Source organism: Syngnathus floridae, chromosome 4 (assembly GCF_059516105.1).
Source record: "Syngnathus floridae isolate MCC-2025c chromosome 4, RoL_Sflo_1.0, whole genome shotgun sequence".
Lineage (NCBI taxonomy): Eukaryota > Metazoa > Chordata > Actinopteri > Syngnathiformes > Syngnathidae > Syngnathus > Syngnathus floridae.
Window position 1 is genome coordinate 3,655,987 of NC_142416.1, and position 20,935 is coordinate 3,676,921.

The window sequence follows — 20,935 nt, forward strand, 5'->3', positions numbered from 1 at the left end:
TGCTGCTGGCACTGGGGATTTACAGTTGATTGAGGGAACAATGAATGCCAACATGTACTGTGGAGTACTAAAGCAGAGCATGATCCATCCCTCCGTAAACTGGGCCACGGAGCAGTATTCCAACACGATAACGACTCCAAACACACCTCCAAGACGACCACTGCCTTCCTAAAGAAGCTGAGGGTGAAGGTGATGGACTGGCTAAGCATGTCCCCAGACCTAAACATCTGTGGGCCATCCTCAAACGGAAGGTGGAGGAGCGCAATGTCTGCAACATCCACCAGCTCCGTGATGTCATCATGGAAGAGTGGAAGAGGATTCCAGCGGTGACCTGTGAAGCTCTGGTGAACTCCATGCCTAAAAGGGTTACGGCAGTGCTGGATAATAATGGTGGCCACACAAAATATTTACATTTGGGTCCAATTTTGACGTTTTCAGTTGAGGTGTACTCACTTTTGTTGCCAGCATTTTACACATTCATTGTTTTATTTTGAGTTACTTTGAAGTAACAATACATTTACTTAGCTATCCAAGCTCTACAGTGACTACTTAAGATTGTCTCAAAGTGTCATTTCTTCAGTGTTGTCCCATGACAAGATATAATCAAAACATTGCAGAAATAAGAGGCGTGTACTCTTGTGAGATACTGTACATACATACTACATACATCAGGGATGAGAATTCCTTGTTTTTTTTCCGTCGAAAATATCATTTTTGTGTATCGTGTAAATCCGTTGAGAAAAATATTTATTTTATATATGGAGGGGTAAGCGGCCGGGCAACATTAGCCTCGGTGACTCGCGAGCATTCACCTGCTCGCCGCGACGGCATCTTTAGACACATCTCAAAACAAAATTTGTTAAGCTGTGAGTACGGAAATCGGCTTGCCTCTGTAAACCTAACTCACTGGCAGCAGTGATGCGACAACATCCGCCTTATTTTCGGCAGCATTTTGGCGCTACTTTCGTCACATCATTTCCAATTGTTAACGTAACTTACACGGAGAACTGTTACTACACCGCCACAATGTGAATTTGCGATTGGGTATTCATCACTTGCAGACGAGTTATTTAGTCAAACGGGATCAAGAACTGCTTCAGATGGGCATGGCTTTTTGTCAAGATATGATCAGCTATGGAGGTCACGGCGTGAGGAACATTAAGGAGCACATCGAAAAAAAAAAGGACAAAGCTACGTTTTTACTTTTACAAGCATATGGTTTTAGAAAGTAACATGATGTTACATGTAAGCTAATGTTAGGCTATTGTCATGATATCGTTAAAGAATAAATCTTCAATGATATAGCTATACATATATATCTCACCCAGACCCCTAGCTACTTTTCAGTGTTTTTTCACATTTGCCATTCTCACCCCTGAAACATACATACATACATACATACATACATACATACATATATACATGCATACATATATACCATATGCTTGCCTGATTGCACACACACACACACACACACACACACACACACACACACACACACACACACACACGCGCACGCACACACACACACACACACACACACACACACACACACACACACACACACACACACACACACACTCGCGCACATAAATAAATGCATAAGACTCAGAAACTATACATGTATGCTTGCTTGCTTGCATACACACACATGCGCGCACACACACGCACACACACACACACACACAAACACACACACACACACACACACACACACACGCACATTAATATATATGCATAAGACTCAGAAACTATACATGTATGCTTGCTTGCTTGCATACACACGCACACACTCACACACACACACAGGCGCACACACACACAGACACACACACACATACACGCATACATAAATAAATGCGTAAGACTCAGACACTATATTAGTATAAGGAAACTGAACAAATATTAAAACAAGACCTACACCTCATAATATCTGTCATGCCAGAGTAAAATAATGTGTCGTATTTCCTTCACAATCGCCTCTCATAATCATAAGATTGCCTAAACATAAGGATTTTACAATTTGCGAAGTGCAATTCTAGTCACTGATGGTGTTGGGGTACACTCGCCTGTCTTGTGTGCGCTTCATTTGATAATGGACATCTACATTACGTTAAAGCAGTCCTTCTCAAATAGCCCCCAGGGGAACGCGATGCGATACCAAGGGGAGCGCGTGTGACACCAGGGAACATGCTTTTCTTTTGGCTATACTAGATTAAAGGGTAATTAGACATCCACTGCAGTAGGTGGGAGTGGCGGTATCACTGTAACTGTGTGCGCAAGGAGGATTTGCTCTACAGAGAAGAGCGCACGGAACATACGCACACACAGAACAGACAGAGCAGGCGATAAAAAGTGCAGTGGGACACCATGGAAAAATATTTAACAGGGTTGAAAAGAACGGCGGAGAGAGACGGAGTTAAGAGAATTGAGAGTGACACGAAAGCTAAGACAAGGAAATAGAATGAAGCGTACGTAGCCCTCGGCTTCAGTGTGACGACGACGGGAGATGAGGAAAGACCGGTGTGTTTACTGTGCCTTACAATGTTGGCAACGGACAGTATGAAGCCAAATAAATTAAGGCGGCACTTAAAGTCATTGCACCCCAATCATGCTGATAAGATGCTTGAGTTTTTTCAGCGAAAACGGGCTGAATATTGGCAACAATCTTCCCACTTTGTGAATGCTACATCAGTCAATCAGCAAGCACTGTAAGCATCATATAAAGCAGCGTACCAAATTGCTCAGTGCAAAAAAAAAAAAACATTGCAGAAGAGCTGATACGACCTGCAGCCGTGGACATGGTCTCCGTCATGCTGCCTCATTTTGATTAAAAAAAAAGCACAAATCGTGTTATTTATTTTTGTTTTGTAGGTTAAAATGTTTCATATATTGTGCTCCTGAGTATTAACTCAGCTAACTTGCTGATTACTTTGAATTGAATATTATTTATTTCTGTTATTTAATATTATGTATGTTTATTATTATTTTATTATATTTTTTTCAGCATAAAATGGCAGTTGGTTAAGAATGTTTAGAGTTTAAATAATCATAATTTATTTTTTAATTTCAGGCAATTTCAGGCAAAGTGATGCACATTGAATCATTTCTGTTACAGACTAAAAAACATTGTTATTTATAAAGTTATTCTGTATTGTAAATTGATCTTTCTTTTTTATTTATTTTTTGTTTTCTTTAATCATTAAAGACACATTAAAGTTTAATGTTAATAAGGGTACAAGCGTGGGGGGCGCGAAATGTTTTCTTCTCCCTAGGGGGGGCATATTAAAGAAAATGATTGAGAAGCACTGTCTTAAAGGAAGGGTGATAATCCAAGGATGGTTCATTTTGCATTTATTAGCCCAGTTTTTTTTTTTTTTTTTATCAGGAAAATGTTAGTGTTAATTTTAGTTAGTGTTTTTTATTTCATCTGTTCATTTTGGAAAAATAATAAAACAACAAATACCTTTTCCCATTCTTGTGTAATTGGCAGGGTGGTTTCACCAAAACCACAATTTTTCAACTAAACAGCTGAGAAAAACAGCTTTCTGTGAAATGACGACTGATTGTCATCATCATAGCTTGTCACGCCAAACAACCAACCATTCTAGGGTGTTCTGGTTCACATTCAGCAAATCAGCATTGTTCAGGCTGCATAATAAGGGGCACGCTCGGAGGATATGCTTGATGGTCTGGGTGCCCTCTCCACACTCACACGACTGATCCGTCCCCAGACCCCATCTGACCATATTCTACATACTCCTGATCTTGCCCTATTAAGAGCACACCAGCTGCATCTAGGGAGATGTGCCCCATCAGCAATTTCTACGGTGGGGTCTTGAACAACACTATTGGGGGTATTCCTTTGTTCAGATTCCTTCCATTGGTCCACCCTATACTTTTGTCCTGATATCTGGGGTGGAAGTTCCTCCTCAGGACCAAAACTCTTTCTAGATTTCAGTCTCCTCGGAACTGGCTCATGGGGATGCAATGGGTGTCTTGGGTCCGAGGGTTGCTTTTGCTTTTCAATTTTAGCTGTTGTCTGCCGCCTGATGTTTGGAGGGGAAATAACCAGCAAGCTTATATAGGATATTAGTTGGAGTGGGCCGTAGTGTTCCTGTAATTACTCTCCAAGCTTCGTTAAGTAATGGGTCTATTTTCTTTGCGTGTGATGATCTACTCCACACAGGTGCACAGTACTCTGCTGGTGCATAGCACAAGGCTCGGGCAGATGTTCTTAGCCAGTGGTATTTGTTTCTAAGTGACACGGAGGATGAAGAGTTTGAAGGATTTAATGATTTGGAATGATACAAAAGGTTTGAAAAACTATTATGGCTTTTATGCACACCCGGTCCTACTCTACGGAGCTCTCTTTCTCCTCCGTGGATGAAAGTCAGGGACCGGGGCTCGGCCGGGTGACTGTCCGGGGACGGTGAATGGGGCTTGGACATGGCTTTTACGCACGCCCGGTCCTATTCTATGGAGCTCTCTTCTACCTCCATGGCTGGAAGTCGGGGGCCGGCGCTCGGCAGCTGGCTGTCCGGGGACAGTGAATGGGGGTCGGACACTGCTCCTACGCACGCCAGGTCCTACTCTACGGAGGTCCCAGCCACCTCTGTGGCTGGAAGTGCCACCTCCGGGGATGGAAGTCCACACCCCCACACGCCTGGAAGTCCACGCCGGTGCTTGGGGCCTTGTGGCGGTGAACTATTTATGTTATAGTTATTTGATATATTTTATTTCGTGGAGCAACATGTATATGTTTTTATCGTTACAGTTCAGTAGTTGTTGGCTCGTTGAACTCTTGTTTTGTTAAATAAAGAGCCGTTTACCAACCCCATGTCTTTCCTGGTACTTTGTTAACGCTACAATATAGTTATATACTAGATCTGTGGAATAACGACGAGGCTGACGTCAGCGGCGCACGCGCAGCGTTGTTGACAAAGAACGAGGAATTTGATCGATGAATTTAATGATTTGGAGTGACACAGATGGTTTGATAATGTTGATTATGTGATAGTTATTTGATATATACTCTAAATATCGTTATATGGATCTGTGGAATATATAGAACTGCAACTCACGACGAGTCCGACGTCAGCGGCGCGGTGCATACGTGGCATCGTTTACATAAAGGATGATCGATGGATTTAATGAATTGGAGTGACACAGATGGTTTTATAAACCTGTTTATGTAATAGTTATTTGAATAACTCTGAATGTTACGTCAGGCCCGTTCTCAGCTCTTCGTTTGTGTATATGTCCCGTTAGCATACCTATTGTTTTGCCTGTTGTTGCACGTTCATGTCTGTTCTTGGTGTTGGATTGTGTCGAAAAAATTTCCCCCAAAATGCGACTTATACTCCGGAGCGACTTATATATGTTTTTTTTCACTTTATTGTGCATTATATGACTAAGGCAACTTATATTCCGGAGCGACTTTTAGTCCGAAAAATACGCTAATCATTTATTTACAATGATATTTACAAAAACAAATGACACTGTATACAACCGTTTACAATTCCCCTATGAAAAAAACAACTTTTCTGGTGTGTTGCAGCTCTTGTGCACGTGTGTGTGGGTGTGTTCACCCATCAGTATAATGTATTTTTGTATGAAAAGCAGTGAAACACTCGCCAGCATGCAAGGGGACGCCACAGGATATACGTACATGAGTCTGGTCTCCCTGTGCAGACCTCTACCTGCAAACACCCTACACCTCTCTTCTTTTCACTGCCAACCTTTGTGGAAGTGGCTCTGACCAATGCACGAACTGTAAATTAGGAAAATAGATACAAATACCACAATAACCAAAAAATAAAATTATGGCCGCTATGTGATGTGCAGATTTTGGATAAATATTCTCACAGCTCTTCTTTTCACTGCCATTGTTGGCACTGGCCGCTGTGCTGGTTGCACTACCTGTAAATTATGGAAATAGAAAATATCATAAAAAGCGCTGTGAGAAAATCCTCTCATTTGATCTGATCTGTAAAAATTAGATAGCTATAATAAGTTTGTATGTACTGTGTGTGTGTGTACTTTGTGTGTCTGAAGTGTCAGGGGACAAATCTCTTTTGTTCCTCTCAGATCCAAATAGTAACCACTTGTGTGAAGGATCTGGGTTAGGTTCGCTAAATTTATCTGATTCATTCTCTGAGTTAGCTACCGTTTGTGTGACCTGCACATGTTTGGGCCAGATAGAACATCGTCCATTTTTTGGGACGCCACCTCGCAATCCCTTCCCAAACCATCGGTGATTCCGACACTCTCTCGCTCTGTACTCCAAAAAAGAACCTGTGTGCACTTCACATAATTGACCCGGGTAGAACGTCATGCATTTTTTCGGGACATCTCCTCCACCTCCTCTTCGCAATCTCTGCCCAAACACCGGTGATCCCGACCCTCTCGCTCCTCAAGCGTGAGCTGCATTTTCCTTCGTTTGCTTTTCTATCCTTTGCTGTGCTTCGACATTCTCACAATTTTGCCTCGACTCAACCTCCTGGCCCTTCCTCTTCTTTTCCTCCAACTGACTAATTTTGTGATGATCCTTTAGATCACACTACTGCCTTATACTAGAATAACGTCACAACACGTACACGCTTGATCTTCACAGACAAGCTGCACCAGGGTGTTTGCCGGCCGTTATCATGAAAACACGTAATGAACGTGCACATATATGTCCTTGGCAGCAAGCGTTCAGCGGCCCAAAAAACGTATAAATATCCATCTTTGGCAGTGAATAAGTTAAAATACATTTTTTATTGTTCATCTCACAGCACAAATTCAAATATTACATACCATTTGGAGTTTACAGTTTACACCCGCTTTCATGCAGGCTGTAATCCTTTGCCGTGATTATAGTTGTTAAATGCTCAATGTTGCCTCTGCTCCACATTTCTCTGCTGTCAACATTTGCCATTGTCTAGAACAGGGATCGGGAACCTATGGCTCTTTTGGTGAATGCGTCTGGATCGTGGACAAATCTGACATTTGTTTACACAATTGAAGTCATAAATAATTTTGTTATATTATCAAAGTAAAAAATCTACTTACTGAAATCAAAATGTTAAATTAGCTTTCAAAATATAAAATATGATCATGTTTGCAATCCATCCCATCTGTTTTCTACCGCTGAGATCCTCGGTTGCGTTATATCAGCCAATCCCAGCTGCCCATCCGTGTACAGAAGGGTGACACCAGGTCGGACAAAAAAAAAGCTTGATTTTTATTGGACAATACGGTGCCTACGGGGTCGTGAGAGGTAAAACTCCATCCGCTTTATTTAAAATTTCACCTAGTTAGCTAGTGTGTGCCAGGCAAGCAAGAAAGATGGCGAAGAGAAAAAAAGATGACGATGACCGAACATTTCGTAGTGAGTGGACCGAAGAATTCGCATTTGTGGAGAGAGGAGGCTCTGCTACGTGCCTCATATGCAATGACAAAATTGCATCAATGAAACGCTCCAATATCAAGCGCCACTTTGAGACACGACATGATACATTTGCAACCAAATACCCAGCTGGGGATAAGAGCAAGAAAGCGTGTGAAGAGCTCCAGAGGAAGGTCCAAGCTAGTCAACAGCAACTCCGTGTATGAACCAGATGAGTTGACTTTAATTCAGCTAATTTTGCTGGTGCATTAGCATATGTGAGGAACGGAAAGCCATTCACTGATGGCGAGTATTTCAACATTTATGCTTGATGTGGCTAATGAACTTTTTGACGACTTCACGGATAAAGCAAAGATACTCAAATGGATTAAAGACATGTCTATGTCAGCAAGAACCGTTCACGATCGGGTCATTATGACTGATGAGAGCCTCAACGCCTACATGAAGCTCAATCTCACCGCATATCAACCGGACTACAAAGCCATCAGCAAAACGATGCAGCCACAGAGGTCTCATTAATGGTGAGGTTTTTTTTCTAGGCTTCAATATGAAAACGTTATTAAAAAGAATAAATTAGTACACTCAAAAAATCGTTGGTCTTAATTAAAATACATGCATTTAATTGTATTTAGCCTATCGTTTTTTTTTTTAAATGGTATGGCTCTCACGGGAAATTATTTTTAAAAAATGGGCATTTATGGCTCTGTCCGCCAAAAATGTTCCCGACCCCTGGTCTAGAACAATGTGACATGAGCGCTTTCTTGTCCGTGAGTTCAGCGACTGCTACAATTTTCAGTATTTTTTGTTTTCTGTCGCCACAGCCTTCCAGCGGTTCTTCTCTTCTTTTCTAATACTTTATCATTTTGGTGTTAGGGTGACTATTGCCTCTTCGAGGGATTTTTTATTTGACCTGAGAGCCCGGTCACTGGCGGGTGTGGGTCCACACTTGCCTGTGGAGGTGAGGAAGCCCTATCGGGGCTGCAGAGCTGACCGGGGCTAAGCTAAAGGCTAAGCTAGCGGCTAGGTGGCTCGCTGAGAAGTGGCGTTTTAAGCTTCATGTACCCTCTTTGATCCTGGCGAACGTCAACTCAAAATACATAAGTCTGATGAGCTGTCTGCAATGGTGATGACTGAAGTCCTTCAGAGAGTGCAGTTTGCTGTGCTTTTGTGACACGTGGCTCACGGCAAGCATACCGGATGCTAGTGTTGAGCTATCGGGCTTCAGCATGGTCACAGCGGACGAAGACATCAAAGCCTGTGGGAAGAGTAAAGGTGGTGGTCTCGCCCTGTATATGAATGTAAGGTGGTGCCATCCTGGGCATGTATACATCAGGACTTCCATCTGCTGCGGATTTTTGGCAATGAGCCTTTGTCTTTACTATCCGCCCAAGGAGTTTGGACAAGCCATTGCCGTACTTGTCTATGTTCCTCCGCGTGCCGACTCACCGGAGTAGCATGTGATGTCATCCACTCTGCGGTTGCTGACCTGCAGATGAAACACCCTGAGGCGCTGCTGCTAATCTCTGGGGACTTTAATCATGTGACTTTGGACAAAACTACTTGCCTTCACCCAGTATGTGGATTGTTACATCAGGAGAAATAAGACAATCGACTTGCTGTATGCGAACGTCAAGGATGCTTACACTTGGGAGGGAAGATCACAACTTGGTCCTGCTTTGGCTGCATTACAAGACTAATCCGAGGAGACTTCCGAAGACCACTCGCCTGTTCAGGAAGTGGTCTCCTGAGGCTGAGCGGTCGCTGAGGGACTGCTTTGGGACTACCGACAGGGATGTGTTGCTGGGGCCACGCATTGAGGACCTTGAGGAGGCTGTTGACCGTACCACTGTGCACTGCTATGCAACAATAAGCCGTGGATTACAAGTGGGATCATGGGCCTACTGAATCGAAAGAAGCGGGCCTTCATGGACGGTGAAAGGCAGGAGTTCAAGTGAGTGCAGAAGGAGCTCAGGGCCCAGTTCAAGGTGGCGAGATCACTCTGCAGAAAGAAGTTGGAACAGAAGCTGCAGCGGAACAGCCAGGAGGCGGTGTGGGACGGGATGAGGTTGATCACCGGCTGCGGTCCAAGGCAAATTGTCACTGTTAGTGGCGGTGTGGAGAGAGCAAACCAGCTGAATGATTTTTTTTAACAGATTCAACAACACCTGCTTGTCTTCGCCCTCGGTCCCGGCACCCCCTTCTGCTTCCCAGTCGGCCCTTCCAGCAGCTCAAGTGAGTGGCCAGCTGAGGAGACTCTGCCCTAGTAAGGGTGCTGGTCCAGACGGTGTCTGTCCTTGTCTGCCGAGGGCCTGCGCTCTGGAGCTGGGTGACCCTCTTTAACATCAATCTGGAGAAATGTGTGGTGCCTCAGCTGTGGAAGATATTGTGCATCGTCCTTGTACCCAAGAAACTGAGACCTATCGAGCTAATTGACTTTAGACCGGTTGCGCTGACGTCTCACGTGATGAAGACTCTGGAGCGTTTGCCTCAGGCCGCAGGTTCACATGCTCTCGATCCTCTACAATTTGCATATCGGGAGAAGGTAGGGGTGGAAGATGCTGTTGCTGTATATCCTGCATCACTCTCTCTCTCACCTGGACAAGGTAAGAGGGGCTGTGAGGATTACTTTCCTGGATTTCTCCAGCGCCTCTAACACCATTCAGCCTGCGCTCCCGAATAACAAGATGGTGATGGGCGTGAGCTCATACCTGATGGCATGGATCATGGACTACCCAACGGGCAGACCTCAGTATGTGCGAATGGGAGGCTGTGAGTCAGGCATGGTGAGTTGCAGTGTGGGAGGACCACTGGGAACTCTCTCCCTTCCTGTTCACCCTGTACACCTCTGACTTCCAGTCCAGCTCTGCCATGTGCAGAGGTTTGTGGACAATATTGCTGTTGTTGGCTGTATCAGAGATGGACGGGACGAAGAGTACAGAGGCCTGGTCCGGCGCTTTGCTGATTGATGTGACTCCAACCACCTGCACCTAAACACTGGCAAGTACAAGGAAAGGATGGTGGACTTCAGGAGGCCCAGTATTGTCCTGAGCCTGTCAATCAGAGACTGTGTGGAGATAGTGCAGACCTGTAAATACCTTGGAGTATCTAAAGCACCCACAGAAAATTTCAGGCAAAATAACCCAAGTACTGACAATCATTATTTCGCTGTACTAAGTTCATCTTGTTTTTCCTTTTTAATCACTTCACTGGTTTCTTTCATATCAAACAAATTGTTTTAGGTTCATTACCTGACATGTTTCGGCGGTTTCTTCCGCCTTCATCAGAGTGTCTCTGATGAAGGCGGAAGAAACCGTCAAAAAACAGTCAGAAATTAGCTGGAGAAATAACTGGTACTGAAAGTCCTGATTGTTCTTTAATAGATAAATAAAGCGACTATGTTTGTCCGTCCGTCCGTCCGTCCGTCCATCCATCCATCCATCCATCCATCCATCCATCCATCCATCCATCCATCCTTTCCCGCTTATCTGGGGTCAGGTCACGGGTACGGCAGCTCTAGGAAGGACGCTCAGAATTCCCTCTCCCCAGCCAGTTCGTCCAGCTCATTCTGGGGGATCCCAAGGCATTCCCAGGCCAGCCAAGACACATAGTCTCTCCAGTGTGTCCTGGGTTGTCCCTGGGGCCTCCTGCCAGTGGGACATGCCCGGAAGACCTCCCCCGCATCCAGGAGTCATGCTAATAACATACCTGAGCCACATCTTCTAGCTCCTCTCAACGTGGCTCAAATCTAAGTCTGTCACGGATGACTGAGCTTCTCTCCCTATCTCTAAGGGAGAGCCCGAATACCCTGCGGAGGAAACTCATTTCGGCCGCTTGTATCTGGAATCTTGTTTTTTTGGTCACGACGCATAGCTTGTGACCATAAGTGAGGGTAGGAGCATAGAGCGACCGGTAAATCTAACCCTCTTGAACACAATGGACCGGTTCAGAGTCTGCATCACAGCAGACGTTTCACCAATCGGCCTGTTGATCTCACGCTCCACCCTGCCCTCGGTTGTGAACAAGACCCAAGATACTTGAACTCCTCCACTTGAAGCAGGATCTCATCCCCGACCCGAAAGCATTCCACCCTTTTACGACTGAAGACCATGGTCTCAGATTTGGATGTGATGATTTTCATGCCGACCGCTTCACATTTGGCTGCGAACTGCTCCAGTGAGAGCTGAAGATCACAGCTTGAAAAAGCCAACAGCACTACATAATCTGCAAAATGCAGAGATATGATACTGAGGCCACCAAACTGGACTCCCTCAACGCATCGGGTGCGCCTAGAAATTCTATCCATAAAAGTATGAACAGAATCGGTGACAAAAGGCAACTCTTGGCGGAGTCCAACCCTAACTGGACATGAATCTGACTTACTGCTGAAATGTTGCCCAAACTCTGATATCGGTGATACAGAGACCATGAACGGCCCTTGTCAGTGTGTTCAGCACCCCTATTCCCGAAGCACCCCCCACAGAACTCCCCGAGGGACACGGTTGAACGCCTTCTCCAGGTCCAAAAAACACATGTGGACTGGTTAAGCGAATTCCCATGCACCCTCGAGGGTCCTGCCGAGGTTATAGAGCTGGTCCACTGTTCCACAGCCAGGACAAAAAACACACTGTTCCTCCTGAATCCGAGATTCGACCTCCCGACGGACCCTCCTCTCTAGCACCCCTGAATAGACCTTGCTACAGAGCCTGAGTAGTGTGATTCCTCTGTAGTTGGAACCCCCCCCCCCCCCCCCCCTCTGCCAATCCAAAGGCACTGTCCCCGATGTCCACGTAATGTTGTAGAAGCGTGTCAGCCAGAACAGCCCCACAACATCTAGAGGATCTCATCCATCCGGGGCCTTGCCACCGAGGAGCTTTTTAACTACCTAGGTGACTTCGACCCCAGAAATGGTAGAGCTCGCCTCTGAGTCCCCAGGCCCTGCTTCCACAATGGAAGGTGTGCCGGTGGAATTGAGGAGGTCTCAAATTCTCCCCATGGACTCATGACGTCCCAAGTCGAGGTCAACAGCACACCGTCCCCACTGACATTGTTAATAGTGAACTGCTTCCCCCTCCTGAGACATCTGATGGTGTACCAGACTTTCCTCGAAGCCGTCCGGAAGCCATTCACTATGGCCAAATCCGGCCCGCAAATTGTTTATCTATGTCCCCCTAGATGATATTTAATTACTACTAGAACCGGCCCACATGCCACAGCCGCTTGTGTGCGCTGCTGTGACTTCGCGGGCTACCGTTGCATTGTGGGGAATGTGGTATTGGTGCTTGTGTTGCATCATTGCTTCATTGTTCATCAGCAGTCAGAGCAGAGTTCAACTTTCAGGTACCTCCCTCCTTAAAAATGGCTAAACGCAAGGTGGACCTAGAGAACAGGGGGTTTCAAGCCAGGTGGGACGCAGACTACATGTTCACGGAGGTAAAAGACAAACCTGTGTGTCTTCTGTGTGGAGAAAGTTTGGCTGTAATGAAAGAATATAATCTAAGAAGGCGCTATCAAACTTCTCAAACACACAGAGAAAGACAAGAATATGGAGACGGAACAAAGGCTACAGAAGGTGGAAGAATTACAACGAGGCCTTAAATCCAGGCAGGCTATATTCACATATGCCAAATCAAAAAGCGAGGCTGCTATCAAGGCTAGCTTTGTTGTGGCAAAAGAGGTCTCAAAATCAGCCCGGGCCTTTATTAAAGGGAGAGTTTATCAAAAACTGTATGCTTATATTCTGTGATGGTGTGCCCATACAAAAGACAACTCTTCTCAAAAGTGAGCTTGAGCAGAAACACCATTGCTGAATGTGTAGACCAGCTTTCCACCAATATAAAAGAACAACTTGTGAGAAAGGGAAAATATTTCATTGCATATTCTCCTGCCGTGGATGAAAGCACGGACACATCTGACATTGCCCAGCTGTCATTTTTTGTCCGTGGAGTAGATTCCAGCCTGAGCATAACAGAAGAGTTTTGGTCGTTACGTCCTATGCATGGCACGACTACAGGGCAGAATTTGTATGAAGAGGTATCCAGATGTGTAAATGAGATGGGGCTTCCTTGGGAAAAATTTGTGGGGTTAACCACAGACTGAGCACCTGCGATGTGTGGATACAGGAGTGGATTAGTGGCAAATCCTTGCCACTCCTGATGCGTGGGAGGATGCGGGAGGAAAACGTCACAGATGAGCCGACAGCTTATCACTGCATCATACACCAAGAGTCATTGTGTGGCAAAGCCTTGAAAATGGAACATGTAATGTGAGCAGTAAACATAATCAGAGCCAAAGGTCTAAATCACCGCCAGTCCAAGGCATTTCTGGGAGAGTTAGATACAGAGTACGGTGACTTACCATATCACACAGAGGTGCGATGGCTAAGCCAGGGAAAGGTGCTGCAAAGATATTTCAAGCTGCGTGAGGAGATCTGTCTGTTCAAAGTCTCAGTGATCGTTGTCACACACACATCTGGGTGTGGTGAAATTTGTCCTCTGCATTTAACCCATCCCGGGTGATTTTGATCCATCCCCTGGGGGAGAGGGGAGCCGTGAGCAGCAGCGGTGCTGCGCTCGGGATTCATTTGGTGATCTAACCCCCCAATTCCAACCCTTAATGCTGAGTGCGAAGCAGGGAGGCAATGGGTCCCATTTTTATAGTCTTTGGTCTGGCCCGGCCGGGGTTTGAACCCACAACCTTCCAGTCTCAGGGCGGACACTCTACCACTAGGCCACTGAGTTGGTTAGCAAGCAAGGGGAAAGAGACAACAAAACTTTCCTGCGTAAAATGGCGATTCTCTGCGACATCACGAGCCATCTGAATGTGATGAATCTGCAGCTGCAGGGACGGGGATGTCTCATTTCTGATATGTACAGTACAGTGAAGGCCTTTAAAACCAAGCTGCGTCTACGAGAGATGCAGATGAGGAAAGAAACCTTAAGCCACTTTTCAGCTGCCAGACCATGAAAGAGAAGCTCTCTTCCGCTGTGTTACCAAGTGCACAGTTTACTGATAAACTCAACATACTTGCTGCCGACTTCCAACGCCGATTTGCTAACTTTGAAGCCCAAAAAAGCAGGTTTCAACTGCTCAACAATGCAGTTGATGTAGAAAGCGCACCACCAAATCTAAAAATGGAGTTGATTGAGCTCCAGTGCAATGACATACTGAAGTAAAAATATGAGCGAGTGGGTGCTGCTGAGTTTGCACGTTTCATCCCCGACGCAATGTCCCAGTTGCGCATCCAAGCTGCTCGGACGGTCTCTGTTTGGCAGCATCACTCTAAAAATTTAAACAATGCTCTACTCATTTTAATCTGTGTAACAATTTACACTGAAAAAATATTGAGTAAATTTGAAAGCTATGAAATCATTATATATATATACCGTTCAAAAGTTTGGGGTCACCCAAACAATTTTGTGTTTTCCATGAAAAGTCACACTTATTCACCACCAAACGTTGTGAAATGAATAGAAAATAGAGTCAAGACATTGACAAGGTGAGAAATAATGATTTGTATTTGAAATAAGATTTTTTTTACATCAAACTTTGCTTTCGTCAAAGAATCCTCCATTTGCAGCAATTACGGCATTGCAGACTTTTGGCATTCTAGCTGTTAATTTGTTGAGGTAATCTGGAGAAATTGCACCCCACGCTTCCAGAAGCAGCTCCCACAAGTTGGATTGGTTGGATGGGCACTTCTTGCGTACCATACGGTCAAGCTGCTCCCACAACAGCTCAATGGGGTTCAGATCTGGTGACTGCGCTGGCCACTCCATTACCGATAGAATACCAGCTGCCTGCTTCTGCTCTAAATAGTTCTCGCACAATTTGGAGGTGTGTTTGGGCTCATTGTCTTGTTGTAGGATGAAATTGGCTCCAATCAAGCGCTGTCCACTGGGTATGGCATGGCGTTGCAAAATGGAGTGATAGCCTTCCTTATTCAGAATCCCTTTTACCCTGTACAAATCTCCCACCTTACCAGCACCAAAGCAACCCCAGCCCATTACATTACCTCAGGCATTCTTCCAGCATCTTTTCATTTGTTCTGCGCCTCACAAACGTTCTTCTTTGTGATCCAAACACCTCAAACTTGGATTCATCCGTCCACAACATTTTTTTCTAGTCTTCCTCTGTCCAATGTCTGTGTTCTTTTGCCCATCTTAATCTTTTTCTTTTATTGGCCAGTCTCAGATATGGCTTTTTCTTTGCCACTCTGCCCTGAAGCCCAGAATCCCGCAGCCGCCTCTTCACTGTAGATGTTGACACTGGTGTTTTGCGGGTACTATTTAATGAAGATGCCACTTGGGGACCTGTGAGGCATCTGTTTCTCAAACTAGAGACTCTAATGTACTTATCTTCTTGCTCACTTCTTTTTCGACTCTGCTTCGAGCCCGTTTGTGCTGTCCTCTGAAGGGAGTAGTACAAACCGTTGGAGGAAATATTCAATTTCTTAATTTCTTGCATGGAATAGCCTTCATTTCTAAGAACAAGAATAGATTGTCCAGTTTCAGATGAAACAGAAGGCGCTGAAGATAAATATAAGAGATATAAGAATAAATTAACCAATATTATAAGATTAAGTAAGAAAGAATATTATAAGCATAAATTAGAGGATAACAAAAATAATATTAAGGGGATATGGACTCTCCTAAACCACATTATTAGAGAAGGTACCGAACAACACAAATTACCAAAATATTTTGTTATAAATGATACTGAAAATTATAATATGGAAGAAGTGGCAACCAGTTTTAATCAGTTCTTTGTAAATGTTGGGCCTCAAATAGCAAAAAACATACAGATTCCAGCGCCAGATGTAGGCAACAGAGATAAATTAATAGAAAGGAATCCTCACTCAATGTTTTTGAAGGCAGTTGATGAAAATGAAATCATTAACATTGTAAAGCAATGCAAAAATAAAACATCTACCGACTGCAATGGGATTGATATGATGTTAGTTAAACAAATCATTGAGGGGATTTCAAAGCCACTTGTGTACATCTGTAACTTGTCATTTTTAACTGGTACATTCCCAAAGAAGATGAAAATTGCTAAGGTCATTCCTCTTTATAAAACTGGGAGCAAACACATTTTTACAAACTACAGACCTATCTCAATATTGCCACAACGCTCAAAAATATTGGAAAAGCTTTTTAACAGTAGAATGGATGGATTTTTGGAAAAACATAAATTATTTGCAGAGAACCAATATGGTTTTAGAGTAAACAGATCAACAGCACAGGCATTCATGGAATCAATCGAGGAAATCACAGATGCAAGATAACAAACGACATGCAGTGGGAGTTTTCATTGACCTCAAAAAAGCTTTTGACACAATTAATCATAATATACTATTCAATAAATTGGAAAAATATGGGATAAGGGGAATTGTATTAGACTGGATAAAGGATTATCTGCGAGAACGGCGACAGTATGTAAAGTTGGGTAATCACTGCTCTGGATATTTGGACATAGCTTGTGGTGTTCCACAAGGGTCAGTTTTAGGCCCTAAATTATTTATTTTGTATATAAATGACATGTGCAAAGTCTCTAAAGAACTAAAACTCATCAATTTTGCAGATGATACAAATATCTTTTGTTCAGGTGATAACATCCAACAAGTGGAATCAGTGTTGAATGAGGAAATGAAAAAAACAAAAATGTGGTTCGACTGGAACAAATTATCATTGAATGTAAGTAAGACCAATTTTATGGTATTTGGCAAAGCGAACATAAAGATACGAATAGAAATAGATGGGACTGAAATTGAAAGAGTGCAGGAAAACAAATTTCTTGGGGTTATAATAGATGACAGGCTGAGTTGGAAGCCACACATCAAAAACGTAAAGTCTAAAATTTTAAGAAGCATGGCAGTCATATACAAAGCAAAAGAATTACTGGATTATCATTCACTTCGTACACTTTATTGTTCTCTTGTCTTGCCCTATTTGCATTACTCTGCTGAGGTTTGGGGCAATACTTATAAAACTTCACTACAGCCACTTATCATTCTGCAGAAAAGAGCAATAAGGACTATTCATAAAGTCAACTAGTTGGAACACACAAATCCACTTTTCATACAATCCAAACTATTGAAATTCACTGACATAGTATCTTACCAAACAGCAATCATCATGTATAGGGCAAAAGCAAAACAACTACCAGAAAATATCCAAAACTTATTTAGGAATCGGGAGGGAGGTTATAAGTTAAGAGGGAATCACAACTTCAAAATCTTAAACATAAGAACAACCTTAAAAAGTTTCTGCATCACTATAACTGGGGTCAAACGATGGAACAATCTAAGTGAGGAACTCAAGCAAAGTCCAAATATCCACCAGTTTAAAAGAATGTACAAAAATATGTTGTTTAGCGGGTACAAAGGCTAAAAGTGCCAAAGGGCTACACACAAGTTAAAATGAAACAGAAAAATAAGTGTGAAAGTGTATCTACTTGTGTTCTGTTGTAGAATTACAGTATATGTTGAATCATTGGTTTAATGGATAAAGTGAGAAAGGGGTAGGAATCTAAAAAGCTATGCTTCTTCCTACTCCTTTTCGAGCATTCTTTATTGATTTATTTACTTATGTATTATTATTATTATTTATTTATGTATTTTTTTCTGTTTGTTGGTTTATATTTTGTTTGTTTGTTGTATGGACTTATATATATAATTTATACCTCGATTGCCAGAGATGTGAGTCACCCGGCTCACTCTTTGTTTGACCTTCTGCCCTCTGGGAAGAGGTACAGGAGCCTGCGCTCCCGCACCACCAGACTCGCCAACAGCTTCTTTCTCCAGGATGTTAGGGCCCTGAACTCGCTACCCCCTTCTGCATAGCGTGCGGCACTGTTGCGCTATTTTCGAGAATGTCTGCTGTACGCGCACTTGCTCCTTTTTTTTTTTTTTTTTTGCTCCTCTTATTTATTTATTTATTTATTTATTTATTTGTTGTGTTATTTATTCATTATTTATTCAGCACGCTTTTGTTATACTTGTTTACTTGTTTGTCTGTTGTGAGCCATGTCTTGTCACCGTAGGATAGGGGGGAACGAAATTTCGGTTTCTTTGTGTGTCTTTGGCATGTGGAGAAATTGACAATAAAGTTGACTTTGACTTTGACTTTGATGTGGCACTTTAGAGTGTGATTTGTTTTGTTTTTTCTTTTTTGTTTTGGATGTTCGAAATAAAGATATCAATCAATCAATCAACCAATCAATCAATCAATCAATCAATCAATCAATCAATCAATCAATCAATCAGTCAATCAATCAATCAATCAATCAATCAATCAAAAGTTCTCTTTTTCTGGCCATTTTGAGCGTTTAATTGACCCCACAAATGTGATGCTCCAGAAACTCAATCTGCTCACAGGAAGGTCAGTTTTGTAGCTTCTGTAATGAAACTGTACATCTGAAACTGTTTTCAGATGTGTGAACATGATTGCACAAGGGTTTTCTAATCATCAGTTAGCCTTCTGAGCCAATGAGCAAACACATTGTACCATTAGAACACTGGAGTGATAGTTGCTGGAAATAGGCCTCTATACACCTATGTAGATATTGCACCAAAAACCAGACATTTCCAGCTAGAATAGTCATTTACCACATTAGCAATGTATAGAGTGTATTTCTTTAAAGTTAAGACTAGTTTAAAATTATCTTCATTGAAAAGTACAGTGCTTTTCTTTCAAAAATAAGGAAATTTCAATGTGACCCCAAACTTTTGAACGGTAGTATATATATCTTGATGTAAGTAAATGTAATTGAAAAAAATAAGTAGATACTAATCAACTACATTGAATTCCATGAAATATAAAACTGAGTTGATTTAATTAAAATTTTAAGTCAATGCAATAGCACTTCAACATTGCAACTTCAACATTGGCAGATCCGACAGCAGCATCCTGCAGACATTGTAAAGACAAAATACATTTAGAATTTACCTTTAACCTGCACGTCACAAGACAAATACCACCTTGTAACTTGTCAATAGTGCACTTATCTGATGTAAGTGACCGGCTCTCCGTTTGAAGGGTACAATTCTTACTTTAGCCCCTCTGCAGTAATGCAGTCTATAGGGGAAACGAGAATTGATTTAAGCCGGTACGGAAAGAAGATTCGTTCCGAGTCTAACCACTGTTCAGGTAACTAATCTATTGTTAGATTAATTCCGTCATTTCCGGACGCCAGTCCTGCTGAAATCAAAGAAACCCGAGGGTTGAGTAACTACTTTGTCAAGACCCAGGATCTCCTCGATCGCGGCCGTTTCAGCGGCTCTTCTTTCCTATAATGACTGGGGCTTTTGTTAACCGCTCGGAATTGATTTAGCTGTCTTTGTTAAGACCGCAGGAACTCGTTTAATTACACTAGCATGCACCCACACTAGCTGAGCTCAAATTAACGGTTTCGAACCAGATTCTGACACTCCCTGATGTCAAGGATTAAAGCTGTCTTCATTTAAAAAAGAACTGAACTGTTTAAAGTATGACTATGATAGAGAAACAAAAGAGATTTAAAGCATAAAAGATCAAAATAATCATTAATCAAAATTAAACAATTATAAAGTAGAAATTTAATGAATAAGCAAGAAAGAGAACTACAGGTTTCAGTTGTTCGAACTAACAATAATTTCCACTCACCATTCTCAATAGAGCAAAAAATATCTGTATATGTATAATGTCTCGAAGTTCTCTCGATTGAAAACTCAAACATATCAAAGTCAAAGTCAAAGTCAAAGTCAAAGTCAGCTTTATTGTCAATTTCTCCACATGCCAAAGACACACAAAGAAACCGAAATTTTGTTCCCCCCTATCCCACGGTGACAAGACAAGGTTCACAACAGACAAACAAGTAAACAAGTATAACAAAAGTGTGCTGAATAAATAATGAATAAATAATACAACAATAAATAAATAAATAAGAGGAGCAGAAAAAAAAGGAGCAAGTGCGCGTACAGCAGACATTCCCGAAAATAGCGCAACAGTGCCGCACGCTACGCAGAAGGGGGTAGCGAGTTCAGGGCCCTAACAGCCTGGAGAAAGAAGCTGTTGGCGAGTCTGGTGGTGCGGGAGCGCAGGCTCCTGTACCTCTTCCCAGAGGGCAGAAGGTCAAACAAAGAGTGAGCCGGGTGACTCACATCTCTGGCAATCGAGGTCGCCTTGCGGGCGAGATGGGAGGTGTAAATGTCCTTCAGGGAGGGGAGCGAAGCACCAATAATCTTACCAGCCGTATTCACTATGCGCTGCAGGGCCTTCAAGTTCTGTTCAGTGCAGTTACCACCCCAGACAGCGATGCAACTGGTGAGGACGCTCTCAATGGTGCCACGGTAGAATGTAGACAGGACTGCCTGAGGAGCACATGCACCTGAGCTTCCGCAGGAAGTACAGGCGGCGCTGAGCTTTCTTTGCCAGTGACGAGGTGTTTGCGGACCAGGAGAGGTCCTCACTGATGTGCACCCCCAGGAACTTTGTGCAGCTCACCCTCTCCACCATAGCACCGTCGATGATCAGCAGCAGGTGTGGTGTGTGACCCTTCCGGAAG

General features: G+C 43.2%; 1 protein-coding gene and 2 long non-coding RNA genes across 7 annotated transcripts in view; 1 reads left to right on the forward strand and 2 right to left on the reverse strand.

Annotated features, from left to right (window-relative positions):
• LOC148398592 (uncharacterized) overlaps nucleotides 1–5,996 on the reverse strand; it is a 34,297-nt gene extending 28,301 nt beyond the window's left edge. The window contains exons 1-2 of the long non-coding RNA XR_015857814.1: nucleotides 5,869–5,996; nucleotides 5,672–5,773 (exon numbers count right to left, since the gene is read on the reverse strand). This is a non-coding gene — a long non-coding RNA (uncharacterized LOC148398592). The remainder of the gene's footprint in view (nucleotides 1–5,671; nucleotides 5,774–5,868) is intronic.
• Nucleotides 1–20,935, forward strand: part of galnt7 (UDP-N-acetyl-alpha-D-galactosamine: polypeptide N-acetylgalactosaminyltransferase 7) — a 288,442-nt gene that overhangs the window by 166,556 nt on the left and 100,951 nt on the right. The gene's annotated exons all lie outside the window — the stretch shown is intronic.
• LOC148398594 (uncharacterized) lies at nucleotides 6,786–20,082 on the reverse strand. The gene is made up of 5 exons (XR_015857811.1): nucleotides 20,035–20,082; nucleotides 10,102–10,387; nucleotides 9,848–9,987; nucleotides 9,559–9,764; nucleotides 6,786–9,470 (listed from the first exon to the last, which is right to left on the reverse strand). It is a non-coding gene; the product is annotated as an uncharacterized LOC148398594 (long non-coding RNA).